This window comes from Dipodomys merriami, unplaced genomic scaffold, assembly GCF_024711535.1.
Source record: "Dipodomys merriami isolate MVZ:Mamm:240054 unplaced genomic scaffold, mDipMer1.0.p SCAF_183, whole genome shotgun sequence".
Taxonomy (NCBI): Eukaryota; Metazoa; Chordata; class Mammalia; order Rodentia; family Heteromyidae; genus Dipodomys; species Dipodomys merriami.
Window position 1 is genome coordinate 925532 of NW_027203193.1, and position 19639 is coordinate 945170.

Here is a 19639-nt window from a genome sequence, read left to right on the forward strand (position 1 = left end):
ACTCAGAAATGTTGGTTGATTGCAAAAATTATTGTTTTTGTTTGGGGAGTTATGTTTTATTGTTGGTTCTTTTTTTACATAACCTATTACTCTGTTCCTTAGGCATCAAACTATAGATCTTCCTGTTTTCATATTTCTGCATGCTTTGATTATGAGCATGTATTATTATGCCTGGCACAGAAACAAATGTTGTCTCAGCTATTTTTTTTTATTTTTTCAGTCAGTCGTGGGTCTTGAATTGTGAACTTCCCCTGAGTTCTTCATCTCAAGGAGAGCATTTTACCAATTGACCCACAGCGCTACTTTCAGAAACATTTTTTAAATAATAAATTGGTAAATCAGAAACCTCCACTTTCTCAAAAATAAAAAATGACATGCCAAGCTATGGCTGTCATGTAGAAGTTCTAGATGTCAGAGCCAGATTGTTTTTAGCAGATTAGGGAGTAGCATCTGTGGTGGATGTGTGGCTTGGTGTTGAATTTTAATTGAGATTTGTGCACAAATCTGGGCACCATGAAGAAATGCTGAATTCTCTGAAACCCTTCATACTGAAAGATAACACTTGTTATTGGGAGATAACAAGGATCTGAGTGGTGCACATTCATAATCCTTGATACTCAGGATGCTGAAATATGAGTATTGGGGTTCATATTCAGCCTGGGTAGGAAAATTGGAGAGACTCTTTCTTCCAGTTAACTAGTGAAAAGCTAGAAGTGAAGCTGTGTCTCAAGCAGTAGAGAACTAGTCATAAGGGAGAGTTAAGGGTCAGCAACCAAGCCCTGAGTTTAAGTCCCAGTCCTAGCACCAAAAAGGTGGGGGGACAAAGCAAGAGACATGGTAAATTTCCCAGGAACTCAAAAACAAGAGAATATTATTGGGTTATTAGACCTCTAGTTGCCTTTCAATATAATAGCACATATTAGTTGTACAACAGGGAGGTTTTGACCTTTCCAGAGGAGGATACAATTGGATCACAATCTCACATCCTCCATCCCCTCCTTTTCTTCCTACCCAGTTTTATCTCCATTAATCCAATAGAAGTCAGATTTGGAGGGGGAGCTCGAGTGGTAGAGAGCCTGCCTTGGAAAAAATTAAAGTTTATTTCCCAGTCCCTTAATTGAAGCCCTAGTACAATCACTGCCCCCCCCAACAGAAATTTGCTGTGGGAATGCCTGCCCATCTTGTAGCATATTGCAGTGTACAGGAAATAGTGATGTCTGGCACTTAGCTCCCCACAATGTGAAATAAGAAAATAAAGGTCCAGAGTTGTTTTGAATAGCATTTTATCCTCTGAGAATAACAGAGTAACTACACCTTGTCAATGGATATTCTGTCGCCTAGTATAAGATGCATGTGTAGGATAATATCTGGAAATAGCCTCTGTGCAACTCCTGAGTACATCGAGGTTGAGTGCTCTGTGTAGCAAGGCCCCCATTGGGTCTAGATTGCATCTACTTAGGAATAGATAAACTGTGTATGTACAAATGGCTGATGTCCAGGCAAAATCACTCCAGGCCTCCTCAAGGGTACTTAAAACATGGAGCCACTAAAATGTGTGCTGAATACCCTTTCTCTTGTTTTTATTAGGTAAGCAGAACAATGCAAGAAATGTTCACGCAGAGCCCCAGAAAGGGAGGCAGGTCTATAGGAAAACACTGCCTATCATCCAGAGGTTGATTCCTACGTGTCATTCTTCACTGAAAAGATCCAGGGCTATTTTGGGAAATGACAGGATCAGGGATGTTTTGTTAAATCAGAAAGGAAAGACATCATCAAAGATCCAAGCAGAACTAAGGATACCGTAGCTAGCTGGAAGGGGCTGCTGCTACTGATGGATCTGTTACTATTTGGAGTTGAAAATAAGATATAGAAAAAACTTATTTCTGACTGCAGAACACTGATAGCTAACCTGAATACAGGCATAAATAACAGGAGATAATTGGAATATAATGAAAAACAACCAGAATCCAGACTTGGTGGCTCAATCTAGTAAAACCAATTACTCAGGCGACTGAGAACAGAGGATTGTGATTTGAAACTAACCCAGGCAGCAAAGACTGTGAGATATTTGTCCTCTCCTTGGTTATTGGTCTTGAACTCTGGGCCTTGGCACTGTTCCTAGACACATTTTCCCAATGTACACTGTACCTTTGAGCCACAGCTTCACTCCAATTTTTCTAGTGGTTAATTGGAAATAAGAATCTCATGGATTTCCTCCCCAGGCTGACGTTGAACCACAATCCTCAGATCTTAGCCTCCTGGGTATCTATGGCCACAGGAGTGAGCCACCAGTACAAGGCATTGTAACAATATTGTATATGTATTTATATTACATATTATAATATGTATTAAATTTTATATTTACTGTGTATTATTATAAATTATTATTATATGGTATATGATATATAATATAGTGTATAGTAAATATATCATATTATGTATTATGAGAAATATATTGTGTATACTACATATGGACCATATAGTGTCCACTTGTATAAAATGCATAATTATATAATATAAAATATATATGATTTAAAATATATAATATATTGTATATAATACATAATATATAATATATTATATGAACTATATACAATATACTATACATACTATACACCATATATAATACATAACATAAATTGTATAAGCATATTATATAATGCCTATTATATCATATATTACTCATATGATATATTGTATAATTATATATTATATAACATGCAATAAATTATATGTAATACATAATGACATAATATGCACTGTTATATGATATTCAATATATAACAGTGTACATAATGTTTTATAGTATGTATATATAGTATATGCAATGTATATATAATATGGTATATTATATAACAGTGCATATATAGTATATACACTATAGTATATTTTATATATTGTATTACATAATATATATTATATAATAATATATTATATATTAATATGTGTTATACATATATAGATTGTGTGTGTGTGTGTGTGTGTGTTCGTGCATGTAAGTTTGTGTGTAGGTACTCTAGTATGGTGCTTGTTTGAATGTATAGAACCAGAAATTAGATAAAGGAAAAAGACTATAGTCGAGCATGCCACATGTAAAAGTAAATATTAATAAACACAATAAAATTTTGTCTCAAAAAATAAACTGAACAGAAGAAGCCAGTCATAAAAATGACATATTACTTTATAATTCTTTTTACATGAAAGATTAATTGTAGTGATGGTCTATCAATCATACAACCTGTGACTCAGTATGGAGTTGAATTTTACTACAGAAAGACACGAGATCTTTTAGGGGGTCAAGGAAAACCTTTATACTTTATGGTGGCTGTGGATAAGTGTGAATTCATGAGAATATTGAAATGCTATATAGCTATAGCATTAAGTCATAATTTACTAACGTGATTTAAAATTAGGCAAATGATAGGAACTTTAAAAGAACAATTAAGTTATTAAAAATAGTAAATAATTCAGATAGGAGTCCATGTATATACTGACAAGTAAGTGAATATTTAATAAATACGAAATGCTGTTCTTTCTCATGATAGAATGCTAACTGATCAATATAAATTGAATGAGAGAATTTAGTGTAGATGCCCCTTTCACATAATCTAATAGATATGTTGTACATCCCAGAGCACTCAAACCTCACACAGTACATAGTGATGTCTGAAATTGAATTTATGGGAAATATGTACAAGTCCTTATTTACAAGTCATAAGACTTATTTGTGTGTGTATGCCTTATTTGTGTGTGTTTGCCAATCCTGGGGCTTGATCTGCGGGCTTAGGCACTGACCCTGAGCTCCTTTTTCTCAAACGTAGTGCTCTACTAATGGAGCCATAGAACAACTTCCGGCAATTCTTGAATAATTTTTGCAGATAAGTGTCACGGATTTCCATTCCCAGGCTGGCTTCAAAACAGCAATCCCCAGATCTCGGCCTTCCCAGTAGCTAGGATTATAAGTATGAGCCACCATTGCCAGCTTTCTCATTAATATTATTAGAGGAGAAACATCAGTACACACTGATACAATGAATGCAAAAATTTCAGAATCTAGTCAGGAATACATTTTCAGAGGTAACCTACAACAACTTCTTTTGAGTTTTTATTAGCATATATAGAGACATTTTCATGCAGAATAAAATGTACTCAAATCAAAAGTATTCATTTTTTTCTATCCCTTCTTAAGGCAATTTTAGTAAATTTTACTTGGTTTTATTTTTTTTTTGCAGGTCCTGGATCTTGAAATCAGTGCCTGGGAACTATGCCTATGCTTCTTTTGCTCAAGGCTAGCTTGTGACCAAATAAGCCAAAGCTCCACTTCCTTTTTTAGTGGTAGTGTACTGGAGGTAAGACACTCGTGGACATTTCCTGCTCGAATTGCCTTGAAATAGGATCCTCAAATCTCAGCCTCCCACTTAACAAGAATTACACTTGTCATCCAATTTTTCCAGCTTCATTTTTTGTCAGTCCTGAGGCTTGAGATATGGGCCTGGGCATTGTCCCTGATCTCTTCAGCCCAAGGCCAGTGCTCTATCGCATGAGCCACTGTGCCACTTCCAGTTTTCTGGTGGTTAAAGGGAGAGAAATGTCTTATGGACTTTCCTGACTTGACTGGCTTTGAATCATGATTCTTAGCTCTCAGCCTAGTGAGTAGCTAAGTTTATAAGCTTTGACCACCAAACCCTGTCTCATTGTTCATTTTTATATGTGCATATAATGTACTTTGACCTATATTTAGCCTGTCTACTTGGCCTTCCCCTCTCTCTGCTACCCCCTGATAGCCATATAATAGCTCTCTTAATCAAATGGTTAAAGTAAACCAATCAAAGGGAGAAATAAAAAGGTTGCTCTGACATGAGCACACTATCACTTCAAGTTAAAAATCGATAAACAGCAAATTAGGCAAAACATCTAAGAGATTCAAATTGAGGGATATTGAACAAAGTAAGTCCTTATCTTCATGTTTCAAGTCAAATTAATAGGAAAGCAGAAACTGCTGTAGGCAGTTCTAGGCAACCAGTGAGCCTGAATAGCCAGCTGCAGTATGTGATACTGTAGTTTGAAGGAGATATGGATAGTAGTAATGTATTGCTCTGTAAAGTCCCTGACATCAGTTGTTGTGCTGTGATGGTGTTGAGAATGTCTTTGTTCATAAGATGTATGTTATGTCTTCAAGGGTATTGACTCTGCCATGGCTTTGACTAAAACTTCATTGGGAAATCCTAGCTACTCAGAGGGTGAGATCTGAGGATCATGGTTCAATTGTCTCCATTTAACAACCAAAAAATCTACAAGAGGAGCTGTGGTTCAGGTGGTAAAGCATTAACTTTGAGAGGGGAAAAAGGAAACAGAGACAGATCCCAAGCCCTGAGTTCAAATTTTTAAAAAAAATGATTGGGGAAGAACACAAAAGGATGTCAAAACAAAGAGTGAAATATGTTATCAGAGTTTGGAGATTACCATCTAGGATGCCTTTAACCAAGAATGCCTCTTTTAGATGACTTTTTCTTGTGATTTTTGTTTGTAGGCAAAAAGTATTGAATTACAGAATAAAAATATGTCTCTCTGAACCTAAAACAAATTTCAAAAAGAAGAACAAGCCTACCTTGTGCATGCCTATAAACCGGTAGTCACTTGAAGGGATTGAAGAGAGCATAAATAACTTAGTACCCGCAGAGAATAGGGTGTCAGACCAGAAGAGTAAAGAAGTAGCCCAGGAACCATTGTCATTCTGTGGTCTCACTTCAGTGATTATGTGCAGAATCATGTGTCCACTCACTGAGTCTAAAGATTTTGTCATGGTTAGGAAACCAAGCTAAGTGCTTACTCAATCTTCTCAATCTTCCCTGTCTGATTTGACAACTTCTTAACTTAGCTCGTGTCTTTCATGCTTTTTGGAAATCATATTAATTTTTCTTAAAGCTTTATTTCTCTAAAATAAATACTCAGCGTGTTAAAGGAGATTTGGTGGATGGTTGAAATGGAAATAGTGATGTTCTGTTAAAACAACAACAAAAGAGTTGGGAAGAGTAAGACCATGGGAAAAGGTGCAATAAAGATAGTGTCTACAGGGGGCTGGGAAGGTGGCTCAGTGGTAGAGCGCTTGCCTTGTATGCCTGAGGCCCTGGGTTTGATTCCTTAGCACCACATAAGCAAAAAGAAAAAAGCCGGAAGTGGCACTGTGGCTCAAGAGGTAGAGCGCTAGCCTTGAGCTGAAGAGCTGAGGGACAGCGCCCAGGCCCAGAGTTCAGGCCCCACGACCCGACCCCCCCCCCAAAAAAAAGATAGTGTCTACATAATCTCTTCATGGGAATAGTCTTAGCTGTGTGACATCTTCAGCCCATCTATATGAAACCATTGTTCCTTATAAATGGTGGCCTTGGGAATGACCACTCCACAAGGAACTGACAAGTGTCACTGCTTTTTTTGTTTTGCCTTTTGTTCTCTTTTTCTTCTTTTATTGTGAAAATACCATACAGAAGAGTTACAATTACCTGGGCAAGGTAATGAATACATTTCTTATCAAGCATTGTTGCCTCCTCCTTTGTTTCACCTTCCCATCCTTTCCCCTCTCCCTCCCTTCCCATCTCACTCCCCCAATGGCCAAAGTTGTAAAGTTTGTTTTTTGACATAATGTTTTGTTCATGTCACTGTCTTATAAAAAGCACATTCCTGGCTTTTGGTCTTCTTAGAGAGGAAAAATTTATGTGTGATTTTTATTGTTTTACATTCTTAAGCTGGGGTATAAAAGGTCTCAGGTTTCTCACAGAAGAGGACATGACTATTTTTCCATGATTAATTCCATTTCAAGAGGAAAAACTGTGATTGGTAAAATGGCACTCATATATTTAAACTAACTATCTGGTGCTATTGATTACTGAAATGAATGAATAAATATATCAGACAATACAAAAAGAATGAGGATATAATTAGAGAAGCGGAGGGATATGAAGGAGACCTGAAAAACTTAACAATAAAAATAATTAAAATATTATATAGGTATAAAGAGTTAGTACTGCTACTAAAGAATGTAAGTCTAAGAGGTTTTGAATTGATTAATATATTTCTTGATTAATTGTGTACTCTGTGGGGGATAAGGTCTAATAATCGACTACGGGTAATCTGAGGATGTGCAGAACAGCAATTAAGTCTCACAAAGAAGAATGAAAGAGAAGAAAAGGTGAAAAGAATGAGGAAGAAAAAAAGATTAAAAGTTCAGTAGAGCTAAACAAAAAAAATATAATTTTTTAAAAAGCAAAAAAAAAGAAAGAAAACATGCACACACACATATACCCCTAAAATAAAAATTATAAGAGGGAGAAAAAAAAGTTACTAGAAAACAATTTTTTTAAAGGTAAAAATTAAAAGAAGTTTTAGAAAAAAAATTTATGAAAGGTAAAAAAAAAAATTCTTTGATTTTTTGGGCAGGGTTAGGAAAGTCCTGTATTTCCCTTGTGTCCATTACTAGCCTCTTGTTGGAGTCTCTGGTCTACTTGTGGTGTTTGATTTTCCTGTGGCTTGGTTGGTTTCTTAAGTCAGTTTGTTTGAGAAGGCACAAAAATGCTCTGCTTTACCCAGGATTTTGTGATCCTCCTCCCAGTATAGTTCAATGGGAGGGAAATCTGTTTTGAGTATCACAAGAGGGAGATGGCTGTTTCCTCTACTTTGGAGATGCTGTGATGAGGCTAGGTTCTGGGTAGAGTGGAGGCCTTTCAGTAAAAATTAGATTTTCCCTGAAGGGTTAGCTCCTGAGACACTCACAGAGCCCAGCCTGGAGCCATTCTCAGGATTTATGTTTACTGAATTTCAATTGATTGTAGAGTCTGCTAAAGGGATGGACAGCCTGTCGCTCTGTTTCCTAGTGAAGAAAGCCACTCCTGGGTCTGACAGCCTGAGCTGGGTGACTTTTCCCTTGGTTGAGCTGAGTCTGGCACATCAGGTTAGGTCCTTGTGAGCTCCTAAATGACTCTAGTTTTCTTCCAAGGCCTGAGTTGGAGCTAGCAGCGCAGCCAGGCCCTTGTCAGTATCAAAGATGGAGATCTCTGGTAGTGGGGGATGAGAGGTGTCTTCCCTCCTCTTCTCTCTGAGAAGGAGTGAGGACGTCAGGCTTCTACTCACGCCGAGTCTTGGTTCCTGGGTTGTCTCTGGTCTGCTAACTGCCGGATGAAGATGATTGCTCCTTGTCGGTTCTTGCTGGTGTTGAATAGAATTTGCTCACCTGCCGAATCTGGCTCTTTCGTCCCGGACTCTCTGTGTTGCAGGTATGCCGCCACCGCTGCAGCCACAGCCACAGCCACGACTACTGGCAAGTGCTCAGATCTGTCTCCTTGCCAGGATTTTCCCTCTCTGGCCTAACTCTCTGTACTGTGATGGCACACTTGTGATTCTCTGACTTAGGACTGTTCACTGGAACACTAAAACTGCTTTCTATGCGAGAGTTGTTTAACCTCCACTTTCTCCTCTGCTATCTTCCTGGAACTCCAAGACTTCTTCTTATAGCCCTCCGCTTTTTCATCCCTGCAGCCTTCCTTGATATTCTCACAAGCAGCAGAACAATAACTACTGCTGAGGGAATGAAAACAAGAATAGAAAGAAGGGCCACAGAGGACAGCATGGTACCAAAACCCCTTTCTGTGATTGTTAGTTCCGTCATGGGGATGTCATGGTGCACATCTGGGAGATTCTTCACAGCACAGCTGAATGTCTTATTGTCCATCAGGTTAGGGTTGCTTATGCTTATGGATGCATCCCCTTTGTATGCATTTCCATCCCAGGAGATCTGATCCAGAAAAGTGCCTGCTGTGGTTGGGTAATGGTAAGACTGATAGTGAAAAATAGATTTGGTGCAACTGCTGCTGGGAGGACGGTACTTACAGTCTATGGTCAGTTTGTCAGTGACATATGAAGATGACTTGAAGGTACATCTCAACTTGACATTTTCTCCAACATAACCTCGTATGTCAGCAGCTGCACTAATCCTGCAAGAGTAGGATGCCTATCAGTGCAGAGAAGGTGCAGCCCTAGCCTCAAGCGGCTCTGATCAGCAGCATCCCGGCTGCTCCTCAGGTACCTGCCTAATTCTTTCTGATGGAGGCATAGAATTCCATTGTGTATATTTTCTTGATCCATTCATATACTGAGGGGCATCTGGTTGGTTCCATATCTTAGTTTTGCTAAATAATGCTGCAATAAACATGGTTGTGCTGCCTTCCAAAGTGGTTGAACAAGTTTACACTCCCCCCAACAATGCAGGACGTTCCCTTTAACCACATCCCCTCCAGTATCAGTTATTATTAAATTTGTTGATTATAGCCATTCAAACTTGGGTGAGGTGGAATCTCAACGTTGTCTTGATTTTCATTTATTTTATGGCTAAAGAATTTGATCATTTCTTCATGTATCTATTGGCCATTCCTATTTCCTCTTCAGACCTTTTTCTTTAAGTCTTTAGCCCACTTATTTATCGGGCAGTTTTTCTTTGAGGATTTGTTTTTGGAGGGTTTAATTATTTGAGGTCTAATTATATGTTAGATATGAGATCCTTGTCCATTGTAAGCCTAGTGAAGATCTTCTCCAAATCCTTGGGCTTTCTCTTGATCTTGATAGCTATGTCCTTTGTCGTGCAGACGGTCTGCAGTTTCATGCAATCTCATTTGTCCAACCTTTCTTTGATTTTATGTGTGTCTGGGTCTTTATTAAGAAACTTTTGGCAAGTGCCAAGGAGCCCTGGAGTTTCTCCTTTTCCTTCCTGTAATGTTTTCAGGGTATCTGCTTTGGCTCTGAGGTCTTTGATCCCTTTGGAGTTGATTCTTGTTCAGTGTGCTTTATAAGGGTCTAGTTTTAATTTTCTACAGGTGTGAAACAATATATGTTTTATAAGTCTTTGTCCATCTCTGTAGAGCCCTCCACAAGTTTATATGTATTTGTAGCTTGGGAAAGGAAATAAGAGTTAAATCAGGACAGTTGGAGGCTATGGTTTATAGGGCTCATTTGAGACCCTTTTAGACGGAATGTTAACTTTTTCCATCTGATGTACTACAGATGGCAGTCTTGGTACAGGAATTGAGTAGACTGCTATTGGATAGGAAGCTTGTACTGATTCCTCCAGACTTTCCCCTGAAGACAAGGAGGGTGAAGTAGCCATGGGCATGAATCCGTGTGGGATTTGCAATAAATATCTATTGACTGTGTATTTCTAATTTCTGTTGCCACAGGCAAATGAATGAACGGATTTTTCCTTTCGTACTTTAGCTGTAACTAGATATTTTTCATTTTCTAAATCTTATTTTATTGTGAAGATTCTATAGAAATGCTACAGATACATGAATAAGGCAATGAGTACATTTCTAGTCAAGCATTGTTACCCCTTCCCTTGTTTTTTTCTACTATCCCTTACCTTCCCCTCCACCGTTCCCTACCCAATGTTGTAAAGTTCATTTCTAACATACTGTCCTATGGATATCATTGTTGCAATGGGTCATCCTGTGTCCTTGTTTCAGCAATTTGTTATTTTGGTTCCCCTCCCCAAATTAGAAAAATGTATATACAAGGTGCACGGTATCAAAGTCAATTCAAAGTCAAATGGGGATATATCATAGGGGGAAGAATATACATAATATATTTAAAACAACAACAACAAATGAGCCCCAAAATATAGTAACTTGTTTATATACAACATTTAGTCTAAAACTCCTTAGAAATCTTAAGTTTGGACTATTTCTTTTATTTTCTGCCAGTCCTGTGGTTTGAATTTGGGCACTCTACTGCTTAAGCCTCAGAGTGCCACTTTGAGCTTTTTCTGAGTAGTATATCTTATATAGAGTGTGATTACTTTTCAGCCTGGTCAGGTTTCAAATAATGATCCTTAGATCTCAGCCTCTTGAATATCTACGAGTACAAGCATGAGCCACCAGCACCTTGCTTGAATGATCCCACAGTTTTAACTACAGATTTTTCATATCCCCTACCAACTATGCTTCCTGATCCTTTTTTAAAGTTATCTCTAAATAGCTTATGGAGGATTTTGAGCATTGCTTAATCATTTTTTCACTTTCATTAGTATATACTAGTTGCACACTCAGAGGTTTGATGGAGTTACTTCCACACACGCATATGATGTACTTGCTCATATTCACCCTACCTTCCCAGTGTCCAGCCCCTTAATTCAAGGCCCAGAACCACTGTACACATGCAAACATTCACTGACACTCTCAAACACACACACACACACACATACACACACACACACACACACACACACACACACACACACACACACACAGCAGAGCAATTAGCAAAGGATATAATGTGGACCAGGAACTGCAAGGAAACATGGGAGGGTAGATTGTCTTTTTCCAGTTCCTCTGCCTTCCTTCATTCTCTGCTTTTCCTTAGAACAATTCAAGCCTTACACAACTCACATCTGTCTGTTGTGAACAACCTGAGCCTGGATTCCAGTTTGCCATTCATAGGAAGCTGCCGTTGCTTGGATAGCTGGCCCTCAGAGTAAGCAGAGGCTCTCAGGTCATGTTTTATTTTTCCATGTGTAGTGTGAATACAGGCCTTGAGACCGTAAGCAGTATCTTGAAGTGTATTGACATCTGTGTTGAGCTACAAGACTCACCTCAAAAAACAAGCAGAGGAAGTGGGATGCAAAGTACAAATCCTAAACCAATGGACCTATCGGTGACTGAGAGTCAATTTCCACATTACTGGAGTAAATACAAGGGCAAGTCCATTTGAAGAGGGGTCTCCAACCATTTCATGGGCCCACATGACATGTCTGGCAGAAAGCCACTTGTGTGTGTGTGTGTGTGTGTGTGTGTGTGTGTGTGTGTGTGTGTGTGTGTGTGTGTGTGTGTGTGTGCTTGAAGGCGGGTCTGGGGCTCAGGATCAGGCTGGGTGCTGCTTGTCCTTATGCGTTTTTTGCTCCAGCCGAGTGTTCTACCACCTCAACCACAGCTCCACTTCTGGCTTTTTTGGTAGTTGATTAGAGATGAGAATCTGATGGACTTTCCCACCCAGGCAGGCTTCAACTGTGACCTTCAGATCCCAGCCTCCTGAGAAGCTAGTATTAAAGGAGGGAGGCACTGGCACCTGTAAAGAAGCCTCTTTTTTTGGGGGGGGTTGTCCGTTCGTGGGGCCTGAACTCTGGGCCTGGGTGCTGTCCCTCAGCTCTTCAGCTCAAGGCTAGCACTATACCACTTGAACCACAGCGCCATTTTTGGCATTTTTTCTGCTTATGTGGTGCTGAGGAATCGAACCCAGGGCCTCAAGCATGCAAGGCAATTGCTCCACCACTGAGCCACCTACCCAGCCCAAGGAAGCCTCTTAAATAACAGATCTATTCATAGGGAGACAGTAAATGCCTCAGTCCAAGAGATGGTGTTGAGTTTTCATGTTTTAAAAGAATAATTACACTCAATAGCAAAGTATGAAGTAATATTGAAGGAAAGAAGACAACAAACTTTCATAAATCTGGGGTTGTGAAAGCCCATCGAACATGAGACTTTCATATAGGAATAACATCTATGTGGCAACACTGAGGCTCACCCATGTGGTCACATGTACTGTTTGAAGGCCTGTTCTCACATGATATGTTTCCAGAAATCTGGGATTCTGCTCTGTAGAAGATGTTTCCCAGTCACACTGGTAATTCTTAGTTCTTTTTTTCACACTTCTCATCCTTCATTCTTAGTATTATCCAAGTATCTTTTCCAATGCTGCTCCAGAAGATGCTTTCAATGTTACTGTAAGGATTCATTTAATAAGAGAAATATGTTTGAAGAACTTTAATACTTACATTAATAATATCTTTACTAATAAAGACTAATATTCAAGAACTACTTTAAGATCAATAAAACATGATTTGGAACAGCTATGTGGCTTTGATATTAAAGCTGATACCAGACATGTATTCCTAGACCATGATGAATCTGTAGTTATTGCAATCTTACAATAAAAAAGTTCTTAAGAAAGAAAATGTCTTGATAATATAAGCAACCCAATAGTTGTTGAAAAAGACATATATAGTGAGGACGTCTGTTGAGCTGGTACAAACTGGTTCTTGCTCTGAAAGCATCACCTATCTGTTCTGAGGGACAATCAGGGTTAAGAAGGGATACATGCTTCCAGATGACTGATCTGCCTAGCATTAACTGCATAAGTCCATTCAGGCCCACAGCCCTATAACCAATATAGGACAATCTTCAGAACAGTCTTCTTGTCTTTCAGATTCAAGCCTGTAATCCTAACTCATCAGCAGACTGATATCTGAGGATCACGGTTCAAAATCACCCTAGGCAGCAAAGTCTGCAAGATTTTTATCTCCAGTTAACCACAAAAAAGCCACAGTGAGAGGTATAAATTGAGAAAAAGGAAAGGGGTGTAATTGTCCCCCCAAAATGGATTCTTTACCTGACAACTGTTTAACTGACTTAACTGTTATCCCTCTGAACATCATCTTCCTAATAATATTTTTTTAAAGAAAAGGAAAGATGGGGCTGGGAAGGTGGATCAGTGGTAGAGTGTTTGCCTTGCATGCATGAGGCCCTGGATTCAATTGCTCATTACTACTTAAGCAGAAACAATGCTGGAAATCACGCTGTGGCTCAAGTGGTTGAGACTAGCCTTCAGCTGAAGAGATGAGGGACAGTGCCCAAGCCTAGAATTCAGGCCCATAACTGGAAAAAAGGAACAAAGAAAAAGAACTAAAAAGGAAGAGAGTTGCTACCATGCTCAATGGCCAATCTTCTAATCCTAGCTATTCATGAGGTTGAGGATAAGTGATTGAAGCCAACTTGGGCAGGAAAGCCTGTACGAATTCTATTTCCAATTATGTCCAAAAAACTAGAAGTAGAATTGTGGTTCCAGTGGTGAAGTAGTAGCCTTGAGGGGAAAAAATAAACTTCAGGGATAGTGTCCATTTCCTGAGTGCAAGCCCCAGAACGGCACAGAAGAAAAGAAGAAAAGACATTATGAACTTGGTTTATCTGTAACTGTGATGCCTTTGTTACAGACCATTATGGACTGAAACTCTGTACACGGCATACTAGGTCTGGCATTTTTGTGCACAAAATGTGTGCATAACCATCTTAACTCCTTCGCTATTCTATAGTTGCAGGTTTCATTATCTTCTCACCATGGAAGAGGCTTCAGTATTTACTTTCTCTAGAATACCTGCTTCCTTGTCCTCTGCTCTTTACTCACTGACAGCATTATTTTACCTGAGAACACAAGGAGGAGAATTGGCAAGACCTTGAAAGAAGGGAAGTTGCTAGAAGTGGCTGAGATGCTTGAGATAATTCCCAGGACCAGGTCAGAATTTTTTTGTGACGACTTGCCATGGTGTGTCAATCTTTATCAATATGCTGAAGGTACTTGGACATGAAGAGGAGGCCTCAATGCCTACTGGTGTCATTCAAACTACACAGATATAAGCCAGCTAATAATGCTCTCACTTTCCCAACATGGAGTTTTGGTCCCTGCGTGTCAAGGGAACTCAGGATCAAGCATGGACAGCTATCCACACATCAAGTTGTGACCTCTACATTGTTACAGCATTGAAAGCAGTTCAGCATGAATCACATGGAGCTTGTCAAAATCATTGAAGGGATGGGAAAGTGGTTCTATGTTGTATGGACCAAAGCAGACAGATCACCATACAAGTTTCCTTTCAGAGACCCCACTTCTGTTCAATGGCCAAGAGAACATACATGAAAAACTCCAGAATGAGGAGGTATGTATACCCCTATGTTTATAAACTGGACCCTTCACTGCATGATTTCCCAGAGCTTATGGAAACAATGAAACTAAATCTCTCGAAGATCTGGCACTGAAGTCCCGCAGAGACCATTGCCTACATCTGTGAGGAGAGCATAGGAGTTAAAATGGCCTGTCAGAGAGGGGAATACCCACAGAGTGTCTTCACGACATCTCAGGCATCCAGGATTCAAATAATTTTGGGGAGGTAATGAAAGCCTCTTTGGTGTGGATGGTGAAACATTGAAGCAGTTGGGACAGAGGATGGGAAAGCCAGTTGAAGAGTACATGGGTCCCATCAAGTCCCAAGATGGGCAGATCTACTATCAAGAGAGCTGGACATTGTGATGGATATGTTACATAACTGCTTTTGCTCATGGACAAGTCTTAGACACATGTTATACTACAGCGACTCTGTTGTCTACTACCACAAATGCATGGAAGAGAGATAGAAACTTGATACAGTTGCTGACATCATCAAGATCATCCTAAGGAAGAACTTGATAGACATTATCATCTGATTGTGTGTCTGGGTGACGGATGGGGAGATGTGTATGTGTGGAAACTAGGGCTTAAACTTTGGGCCCTGAGCTTCTTTGGCTCAAGACTTGCACTATAGCTCTTAAGCCATAGCTCCACTTCCAACTATTGTGATATTTTATTGGAGTTTCACAAGTACTTACTTACAAGATAAACTTTAATTATGAGGTGATATGATTTTAAAGATGATATACTATACTACTATGCAAATGTAACAAATAAAAATGGGAGTCAAAAAGACACTCTAAGGACTATGTAGGAGGTTTTATGAAAGCCATGAAGTTATATCTAAAAAAGTGTTATTAGAGACTTAAACAACAGTGCTAAATTTCTTGTACCGGATAAAAGAATGCAGTCAGTTATTTCTTTTTTTTTTAATTGTATTTTATTTTATTTGAGAACATACTATACAGTGGAGTTACAATTACATGGGCAAGATAATGCATACATTTCTTACCAAGCATTGCAGCCTCCTCCTTTGTTTACCATTCACCTCCCTTCCCAGCCTCCCCCCTCTCCCCAATCCTTCCCCCTCCCTCCCCGCCCATCGACATTGTAAAGCTCCTTTTTACAATTACAATTTGTATTTCTCATTGTTGCAACAGGTCCACCTGAATCCTTAAATGACTTGTTTTTCCCCATCTCCTCCATAAGTTATACTGACATCAAATATATTGAAAGCGGGGGTTATACTGTGGGGGAGGGACATAAAAAGCAACAAAGAAATAAACTTATAAATGTGTTAGAAACACATGCATGAAAGAAAAAAAAAACATTAAAATACCTACCTAAGGATTCATTTTCCTAACATCACAATATCTGACTTTTTCCGCTTGACTCATACATATACTAGATATTGCAAATAAGGGAAACTATGGGACCTGTGTTTCTTTGTGTCTGGCTTACTTCACTTAATATAATTTTTTCCAAGTTTTTCCATTTCCAAACAAATAGGGCAATGTCATTCTTTTGGATGGAGGCATAGAATTCCATTGTGTATATATACCACATTTTCTTGATCCATTCATCTACTGAAGGGCATCTGGGTTGGTTCCATATCTTAGCTATGGTAAATAATGCTGCAATAAACATAGTTGTGCTGGTAGCTTTAGTGTGGTCTTGTTTGTAAACATTTGGGTAAATGCCCAAAAGTGGGATTGCTGGGTCATAGGGGAGCTCTATGTGAAGTCTTTTGAGGAACCTCCATACTGCTTTCCAAAGTGGTTGAACAAGTTTACATTCCCACCAAAAATGAAGTAAGGTTCCCTTCTGTCCACATCCCCTCCAGCATCTGTTGTTGTTAGAGTTCTTGATTTTTGCCATTCTAACTGGAGTGAGGTGGTATCTCAATGTTGCTTTGATTTGCATTTCTTTTATGGCTAGAGAGGTTCAGCATTTCTTCATGTGTCTATTGGCCATTTTTCTTTCTTCTTCAGAGAAGTTTCTCTTTAAGTATTTAGCCCACTTATTTATTGGGCAGTTGTTTCTTTGAGGATTTGTTGTTGGGGGATTAAATTTTTGAGTTCCAAGTATATTTTAGATATGAGACCCTTGTCGGTTGTATGGCTAGTAAAGATCTTCTCCCAATCTGTGGGCTTTCTATTGATCTTGCTAGCTATGTCGTTTGCCAAGAAGAAGCTCTGCAACGTTATGCAATCCCATTTGTCCAGCCTTTCTTTGATTTGTTGTGTTTCCGGTCTCTATTCAGAAAATTTCAGCCTGAGCCAAGGAGACCTAGGGTTTCTCCTATTCCATCCTGTAATGTTTTCAGAGTGTCTGTTTTGACTTCGAGGCCTTTGATCCATTTGGAGTTGATTCTGGTGTAGGGTGATATATAAGGGTCTAGCTTAAGTTTTCTACATGTAGTTAACCAATTTTGCCAGCACCATTTACTGAAGAGGCTGTCTTCTTTCCATTCTATTGTTTTAGCTCCCTTATCGAAGATTAGATGGCGCTAGGTCTGTAGGTTCATTTCTGGGTTTTCAATTCTATTCCATTGTTCCTGAGGTCTGTTCTTATGCCAATACCAAGCTGTTTTGATTACTATGGCTTTATAGTAGAGTTTGAAATTTGGTATTGGTATTCCTCCAGCAGTGTGCTTTCTGTTGAGGAGCGTTTTTGCTATTCGGGGTCCTTTGTTGTTCCATATGAATTTTTGGATTGCCTCTTCAATTTCCTTGAAGAATGAGGTTGGAATATTGATAAATATCACATTAAATTATTTGTAGATAGCCTTGGGAAGTATTGCCATTTTCACGATGTTAATCTTTCCAATCCAGGAGCATGGTCGGTTTTGCCATTTTTTAAGTTCTGAGTTGATTTTCTTTTACAAGATTTTAAAGTTTTCATCATAGAGGTCCTTCACTTCTTTAGTTAATTCCTATTTTATTTTTTGTGGGGCTATTACAAATGGAGTTGCTTTCCTAATTTCAGCCACTCTTTCCTCATTGTTGGCATACAGAAAATCCATTGATTTTGGGGGGTTAATTTTATAACCTGCTACTTTGCCAAAGTTTTGAACCAGCTTGAGTAATTTGGGAGTGGAGTCTATGGGATTCTTTAAATATAAGATCATGTCATCTGCAAAGAGGGAGAGTTTTATTTCTTCTTTCCCTATTTGGATCCCCTTTATGTCTGCATCTTTTCTTATTGCTGTAACTAGATATTCTAATACTAGATTGAAGAGAAGTGGAGAGAGTGGACATCCTTGTCTTGTTCCTGAGTTCACAGGAAATGGCTTTAGTTTTTCACCATTAAGTATAATACTGGCTGTAGGTTTGTCATATACAGCCTTTATTGTATTGAGGAATGTTCCATGGATTCCTAATTTTTCCAAAACCTTCATCATAAAGGGGTGTTGGATCTTGTCGAATGCTTCTTCTGCATCTATTGAGATAACCATGTGGTTCTTATTCTTGCTCCTGTTGATGTGATGAATAATATTAATTGATTTGCATATATTGAACCAGCTTTTCATCCCTGAAATGAATCCTGTTTGATCGTGGTGTATGATTTTTTGGATGAATTGTTGAAGTCTATTCGCCAAAATTTTGTTGAGAAGTTTTGCATCAATGTTCATCAAAGAATGGGTCTATAGTTCTCTTTCTTTGATGAGTCCCTGCCTGGTTTTGGGATGAGCGTTATGATGGCTTCATAGAATGTGTTAGGTAGTGAACTTTCTCTTTCAATTTCATTGAAGAGTTGGAGGAGTATTGGTGTAAGCTCTGCTTTGAAGGCCTTGTAAAATTCCGCTGTAAAACCATCTGGTCCTGGACTTTTCTTAGCTGGGAGGTCTCTTTCTTATTGCTGTTTTTATTTCAATGCTTGATATGGGCCTGTTAAGCTGGTTTAACTCATCTTGGTTTAGTTTTGGCATGTCAATATTTGCTAGGAAAAGGTCCATTCCTGTCAAGTTCTCAAAGTTATTAGCATAAAGTTTTGAGAAGTATTCCCTTATAATGTTCTGAATCTTGGTTGTTTCCGTGGTGATGTTTCCATTCTCATCTCTGAGTTTATTAATTTGGGTGTGTTCTCTCCTTTTTCTGATAAGGTTTGCTAAGGGTCTGTCAATTTTGTTAAGTTTTTCGAAGAACCAACTCTTTGTTTTGTTGATTCTTTCTATAGTTTTTTTGGATTCTAATTCATTTAATTCTGATTTAATTTTGATTATTTCTTTCCGTCTACTGGATTGGGGTTTATATTGCTGCTCTTTTTCAAGGAGGTTTAGATGTGTCATTAAATTGCTAGTTTCCGATCTCTCCAATTTGTTGATGTAGGAGCTCAGAGCTATAAACTTGCCTCTGAGTACTGCCTTTGCTGTGTCCCAGAGGAGCTGGTAATTTGTGTGTTCATTTTTGTTGAATAGCAAGAACATTTGAATTTCCTTTCTAATCTCTTCCATGACCCACTCATGATTCAGCAGTGTGTTGTTCAGCCTCCATGTGATACCGGAATTTCTTTGGTGGCTTTTGGTGTTGAGTTCTAATTTTATTCCCTTTTGGTCAGAGAGAATTCAAGGTATAACTTCAATGTTTCTAAATTTAGACAAGTTTGCTTTGTGGCCTAAAATGTGGTCTATTTTAGAAAACGTTCCATGTGCTGCAGAGAAGAACGTGTATTCTGATGCTGCTGGGTGAAATGTTCGGTAAATGTCTGTTAAGTCTAGTTGATCTATGCAGCTGTTTAGATCTGCGGTTTCTCTGTTGAGTTTTTGCCAAGTTGATCTATCTAGTGGGGAGAGTGGTGTGTTAAAATCCCCAACAATTAATGTCTTTGGATCTATATGGGATTTGAGGGAAAGTAGTGTTTCTTTGATAAATTTGGGTGCTCCATTGTT

The 19639-nt window shown here is 38.7% G+C and overlaps 1 pseudogene; it reads right to left on the reverse strand.

The window, feature by feature from the left end:
• Window positions 1-8467: 8467 nt before the first annotated feature.
• Window positions 8468-12687, reverse strand: LOC138830077 (myelin protein zero-like protein 3; annotated as a pseudogene).
• Window positions 12688-19639: the final 6952 nt, after the last annotated feature.